Source organism: Bison bison, unplaced genomic scaffold, assembly GCF_000754665.1.
Source record: "Bison bison bison isolate TAMUID 2011002044 unplaced genomic scaffold, Bison_UMD1.0 scf7180017864249, whole genome shotgun sequence".
Classification (NCBI taxonomy): Eukaryota; Metazoa; Chordata; class Mammalia; order Artiodactyla; family Bovidae; genus Bison; species Bison bison.
In genome coordinates this window covers 2,325,410-2,332,666 of record NW_011494821.1, presented here as the reverse complement: position 1 = coordinate 2,332,666, position 7,257 = coordinate 2,325,410, and the positions used below count along the sequence as shown (strand labels likewise).

Sequence of the window (7,257 nt, the reverse complement as noted above, 5' to 3'; positions counted from 1 at the left end):
ATTAAAGCAGTAAAAAAAAAAAAAAAACTACCACATGAACTAGCAAACCCACTTCCAGCTATATATTCAAAAGAATTGAAAGCAGGGTTTTGAAGAGATATCTCACACCCATGTGCATGGCAGCAATAATCACAGGAGAGGAAAGCAACCCAAATGCACCTACAGATGAATGGATTAACAAAATGCGGTATACATACATACGAGGGAGTATTATTTAGTGTCAAAAGGATGGAAATCCTGCTGTATGCTACAACAAACCTTACGCTAACAAGCCAGTCACAAAAAGACAAATACTGTATGAATTTACTCATATGAATCAAATGCAGAGAAACTGTAAACATAAAACGGTGGTTAGCAATGGCTGGGGTCAAAGTGGAAAGGGAGATTTGCTTATTGAATTTCAGGTTTTCAAAATGAAAGAGTTATGGAGGGTTGTTTTTTTACAACACTGTGAATAAACTTAACACTACCAAACCACACTGGAAAATGGTTGACTGTCAATTCTATGTTTTTTACATCAAAAAAAGAATTTTATATAAATCGAATCACAGAACATGCAACCTTATGAGATTAGCTTTTTTTCATTCAGCATAATTCCCTTGAGATCATCCAAGTTGTTTTGTGTATCAGGTTATTTCTGAGTAGTATATTCCGTAGTACAGATGTACCACGGTTTATTCACCCAATGAAGGACATCTGCGTTGTTTCCAGTTACCAGTTATTACTAATAAAGCTACTATGAACATTTTCAGATAAGTTTTTATGAGGATATAAGTTTCCATTTCTCTGAAATAAATGCCCAATGTGTACTTGATGGGTTGTATGGTAAGTGTATATTTAGTCTTACAAGAAACTGCAAACTATTTCCATAGCGGCAGTACCATTTTACATCCCCACCAGCAACATGTGAGAGATGAAGTTTTTCTGCTTCTCCTGTCCAGCATGTGGTGTTAACTTGTTTTAATTTAGCTGTTCTAAATAGGTATGTGGTGATACCTCAGTGGTTTCAATTTACATTTCCCTGGTATTTAATGATGTTGAACATCTTTTTATTTGCTTATTTACCAGCTGAAATGTCTGTACATGTCTTTTGCCCATTTTCTAAACAGACTGTTCATTTTCTTTTACTGTTGAATTTTAAAGAGGTCTATATTTTCTAGAACAATCTTCTGTCAGATAGTTTGTAATTTTGTTCTTCCAGTCTACAGCCTGCTTTTTCTTTTGTGTTTCACAAACAGAAGTTTTTTTATTTTGATGATGTCCAGTTTACCAATACTACCTTGTATAGATCATGCTTTTGGTGCCATGTCTACCTTGTCTAGAATTACTTTGTCTTGAAACATAAACTCCTAGTTAAAATACATCTTATATAAGAATATAAAATTGAAAATATAATTAAAAGCATAAAAACATTTAATAAAAGGTAAACATTTCTACTTACAAAAATTGACTTTTCAAAAATTTTCTAGGACTTCACATCATAAAGAGAAGTACACATGTCTACTGCAACAGCAATAAATTACAGAATTTTTCCTAGCAATTTCTCTGAGGGCCAAACTCTATCAAGGGAACAGCACTGATAAAAAAAATTGACTTAGGAAATTCCCTGGCTGTCCAGTGGCCAGGATCTGCACTTTCATTGCCAAGGACACAGGTTCAATCCCTGGTCAGGGAACTAAGATTCTACAAGCATGGCACAGCTGAAAAAACAAAATCTGATTTACCTGAATTAGTCTAATAGTATCTTGAACTAGTGCAAAAAAAAAAAATATATATATACACACACACACACACACACAGAGATAACATCTTATTTCCTAAAGATGCATTTTATTCTTATCCCCTCATTTATCTGTTCATACCAAAAACTCATGTTCATTACCAAAATTTGCAAAATATTTGCTTTTTCTTATTTGTAATTTTCTGTAGTTGAAACGCTTTCAACCAGATATAATTATATTATGTTTGCTTGGCCAGAATGGTTCCATAAGCATATATTAATACTATGCTTTCTTCTCTGAAAAGTTATTTCCTACAAACCAGTCAAAGTTGCCGTTCAACAGATTTTTGGAGGTCAACTAGTGTTTTAAATTCTAACAAAAATACTTCTCAATAATCTAGAAATGAAAAATTCTTCATCCTAAATTGAAGTCAGTTCATTAAAACAAAAGAATGCTTAGCATTTTATTTGCTTGAAGCAAAAGCATAGCCTGCTACAATTTACAATAAACTAGCATTCCCTGCTCAATAAAATCTGCACTAAAGTAAACAAGATCAAATAACCCAAAGATTGAAAATTTTGATACCTGCAAACACGCTTCACCTGAAAAGTCAAAAAGCAACAGTAATATTGAGGTAGTGAAAGGATTTTCAGATTTTCCATACTCAGTATCACTCTATTAATACTTAAGGCATGTTTGGGACTTCCCTATAGCTCAGATAAGAAATCTGCCTGCAATGCAGGAGACCAGGGTTCTAACCCTGGGTCAGGAGGATTCCCTGGAGAAGGAAACTGCAACCCATTCCAGTATTCTCACCTGGAGAATTCCACAGATAGGGGACCCTGGCGGGCTGCAGTCCACGGGGTTGCAAAGAGTCGGACACAACTAAGCGACTAACATACACAACATCACCATTATATACACACACATCACCAAATATAAAGTATATTAACTTATATAAACTATATAATAAAACCATATACTTTAGTACTACTTTACATTAAGTACAGATTATACTAATAAACTAACATGTACAAATTATAGGTAAACAAATGTTTACCTCAACATCTTGATATATTCAGTGGTACTTGAGAAAGTGAAATCAACTGTTACACAATATAGAAAGTATGTTCATTCTAAATTTAAAATTAAACTACCATTTATTTTAAACTACCAATACTTATAAAAAACTAAATTGCATTATATATCAAAAATATTCACTGAGCAACAGAAATTATAACTTAAAATATTTACTCCTTAATGTCAAGAATTAAAGATTTTCCTTCCAGCTTTACTGAGATAGAATTGACACATAACACTGTATGTAAGATATACACATAATGATTTAATATATGTATATGTATATATTTTGAAGTAAGATTCTGTAACAAAACATTAGATGCTTAATTCCTTGATGCTCCCCCTCAACTACAGGGATTTACAAGTCATCTAACATCCCTTCTTCAACCACAATGTTTGTTTGGTTTATACTTTTTTTCTGACAGCATATAGTAGCTGCATTATATCTGGAACAGTGTAATGATTTCTGGAATTAAAAATTCCCCAAACTCTATTAAAATAAATAGTAATTTGATGCAATATAAGGCTTACTTTTAGGCTTTTCTTCCATTTCTAAATATGTGAGTTTACAACCATTAAGAATAACATTGTGCTCATCACCTTAGTTTCTTCTACCACTAGGGTGGTCCCTTTCAATAATCAATACTCTATTTTTTCTTGTTTAAGATTATTAATGAAATTTTATGTCACAGTGCCAATACATTATAGAAAGGCCAATACGAAATATTAAATCTAATTCCTCCTTTTAAACACCATTCTTTCAATATCCTATGAACACCAGGGTAACAAAACACAGCACCCCACAAAAACTAGGAATGGGACTCCTTGCAGAAGGCCCTCCAGAGGGATGACAAAATAGCTTAGGGAAACTGTTGAAGTGTGGGGTTCAGAACACAGTTTCACAATCAACAAAAACAACTGCTTTAAAGACTTGGCTTTGTTGGGCCCCATCTGGACATGTAGACTAAGATTCTGTGGAGGTAAAGCCAGGAATCTGTATTTTTAACATACTCCCATGTGATTTTGTTGCACATTAAGTCTGAGAAACACATATAATTCATCACAACCTACTTACATAGGTAGCCAAGGAGATATGGGAATGTTCCAGATTACTTTAAAATATACAATCAAACTTTCTACAATAAAAGGAGTTCAATTTATTTATTGTTACTGCATAAAGAGATTCTTCTTCCTAGTTTTGGAATGACAGGTACCTATGAGAAAGCAACTACTGAAAATCTATGTTGTCATTGTTAAAAAACCTCAAGTGATCTTAAAAAAAAAAAAAAGATTCTCTTATTCTTTATAAATGCTTGTCATAAAGTAAGTATGGTTAGAGTAGGGAATATGACCAATTAGTACAATTCATTTTCCCCAAGTTAACTGCTAACACCAAAAAGCTTAGTGCTGCTTTCAACCTATGACACTCTGCAGAATGCTGCTCCTAAACTAACAGTGGCTAAAACATCCTTTTATGATTACCTTAAGAATATCATTTAGATTGTAGGGTGCATTATTTTGTGCATAAAATTTTATTAAGATGGGAATATTTCCCCAATCGTTTTGGTAGTTAGTGGATAAATTAACCTTGAATATTTAAATTTATAAAACCGTATTTCACAGTTATATTAAATCGCTGCTCCCTGGAAGACAACGCTGCAAATTAAAAATAAAGCTTCTAACAGGAAGGTCCTGAATATGAATAGATTCATACACTTACTACCTGTGTGACCTTGGATAAGTAATTTAAACTCTCTTAGCCTCAATTTCCTTATTAGGAGGATTAAATGAGATATATACATAAAGCTCTCAGCACAATTCCAGGTACATACTAGTTCTCAGTAAACATTAGCCCATATAAACACACAAGACCCCATGGTGTGCTACAATCCATGAGGTCACAGAGTTGGACACGACTGAGCGACTGAACTGAACTCAAACACACAAGAAACTATCAATGATGGTTGCTTCCGAAAAAAAAAAAAGTAGTCTGGGTCAAGGGTGGAAAGATGATACCTTTTCTATCCTCTGTATTTTTAACCACTGCTTATATCTTTTTGAAAAATTTAAATCATCTCTTTCGCTGTGGAATTTCTTAGTATTTAGCATTATGCACTGCAAAAGCTGAACTGTGACTGCTGAATTCGCAAAGGAATAAGTGATAGTCTAATAATACCCACAAAGAAATACAACCTATCTGATTTCATGAATGTATTTCTTACTTGCTTCACAACAGCCATTCTGGTCTTAACCAAAACACCTTAAACCAGAGGTTTTTCAACCTCGGATGACTTTGTCCCTCGGGGGACATCTGGCAACAGAGACATTCCTGGTTGTCACAACTGAGGCGGTATACTACTGGCATCTGGTGGGTAGTGGCCAAGAACACTGCTTAACATTCTATTACATAGTATATAGGCCTGCACCACAGTAACTGCAACCCAAGGAACCATTCCACTTCACTCTCAAAGTAACCGGGTTCTTCATTACAATTACCAACAAAAGAAAACAAACCCACAAAATAAATTCTCCCCTCAAGTAATAAAGTAAAATCCTTAAGGACTGGTAGACTAGGGGCTTAGTAAACTAACCACTGTTGGCCACTATTTTAAGTTTCCAAAATTCTACCACCTAGAATGGCTTAGGTTTGAGTGTCTACTCAGTTCAATATATTACACAATTTTTAAAGCATTTATTATTAAGCCTTTCAAAAATTCACTCTAAATGAGTTCAAGAGATAACAGTTTACCATTTTTCCTGTTTTCAAATGATATCTAAAGAACCAAAAAGCTCAAACAATGTACTACTAAAGACTAAACAGGGCCTTTATTTCAGTATGTAGTTATCAAGTCTTTCCAATAAACTTGATATTTTCACATTTTGCTTAATGCACTGGCCTTGGCCTACTTCATATATTCTGAGTATGTTAATTAATATCCTTCAAAAACTTAAGAAAATATTAACAACAGTCCTTGTTTCTGATTGAGAAGGCAAGAAAAGTAATCGGCAGCTAAGTAATTTTATAATAAGGCATGAAAGATTACAAACTAAATCATTCTGTCCTCCAACCTTAAAGCGTATCTTGGTAAGCCTTAACAAAAAGTCATCCGTTAAGAAAGCGTTTTGGAAAATGTCTTTATCAATATTTGGGATTAATCTTTTAAGAGTGCAAAACTGAACCAACTGGCTATCGAAATTTAGAGTCTGTTCACAAGTAGGTTGGAAAGAATTTTGAAATACTGCTACTGCTAACACTGTTATTAGTCATACTTTATTTTCATAGCAACTGCTTAACTTCTTTTACACCTTTAAATAAATATATATATATACACACCTTTCCCATTATTTAAGTTGAGTACTGTTTTAATATTTAATACTGTTTAATAGTTCACATAATTAAAACTTATTCTGATCAAGGAATTCTTAGGGAAACAAAATAACATCTTAATTCCTTCCACCAAAACAAACAAACAAAAAAAAAAAACACAGAACAGTAAGCTGTGTTTGCAACTACAAGATACAATAAAGTTGTTATTCATTCAGTGCTTGTCCAATACATTATTTGCGATGGACACAGAGATCACCAGAACTTCTCCATTCAGTCTAGATCACTCCCCCTGACCATCCAGAACTTCAGTATGTGTCCAAACTTGCTTGCTCATGGTCTAATAATAAACCTAACTATACAACCTGTAACAGACCCTGACAACCTTTTCCTTAAAAAGTCACAAAGGTGATTTAACCAGCACCTCAAACTCTTTGTAAACCTATTGCAAAAACGGATGTCCATTCCAGCCTCTAGGTTTTGCCGACGGCTCAGGGCCTCCGGCGGTAGAGAGGAGAGGTGAAGATCCGCCAGAATCGAGAAGGACAGCCGCCGGGCGTTGGGCAGCAGAAGCTAACTACTGGTTCATTTCTCTTTAAATCTGGCAGCACGTGGGGAGGCATTGTGAAGCCACCAACCCGCCTCCCCCTCTTTCACTCCGCACACGTACGTCTCCAATGCGCATGCTCCGCTCACACAGTCCTAGCAGAGTCGGAGCCAACCCCCTAAAAAGTCAACCTGGAAGCCGCAAACGGCCGGAGGCCGGGACAATGGGGGAGGGGGGACGCAGGCACCTCTGGGGAGGCAGACCCGGCCGCCGCCCCAAGCCAGAGCCCGCGGGCCGCAGCCCCGGGGCCCCGCAGGCCTGCACAGGAGCCAGAATCGCTCGGAGCACAAAGCCCCGAGCTGGCCAGCGAGCGGCTCTCGGCTCGGCCCGCTCCTCCCCTCCCCCAGCCGGGCGGCGCAGCCGGAGCCCGTGCCAGGCGGAGGCAGGCGAGGCGGCGTCCCGCGCCCCGCCGGGCTCTCAGACCCCGTGCGCCAGCGACCAGGCCGCAGAGGCCGGCGCTTTTGTTGTCCGCCACAACTACGCGGACCCGGCGCTGCCCGGGCAGAAGTTTGGCGCGCCTCACC

At 36.9% G+C, this 7,257-nt stretch overlaps 1 protein-coding gene across 1 annotated transcript in view; it reads right to left on the bottom strand.

The window, feature by feature from the left end:
* UBE2G1 (ubiquitin-conjugating enzyme E2G 1) overlaps nt 1-7,257 on the bottom strand; it is an 88,164-nt gene that overhangs the window by 80,301 nt on the left and 606 nt on the right. The gene's annotated exons all lie outside the window — the stretch shown is intronic.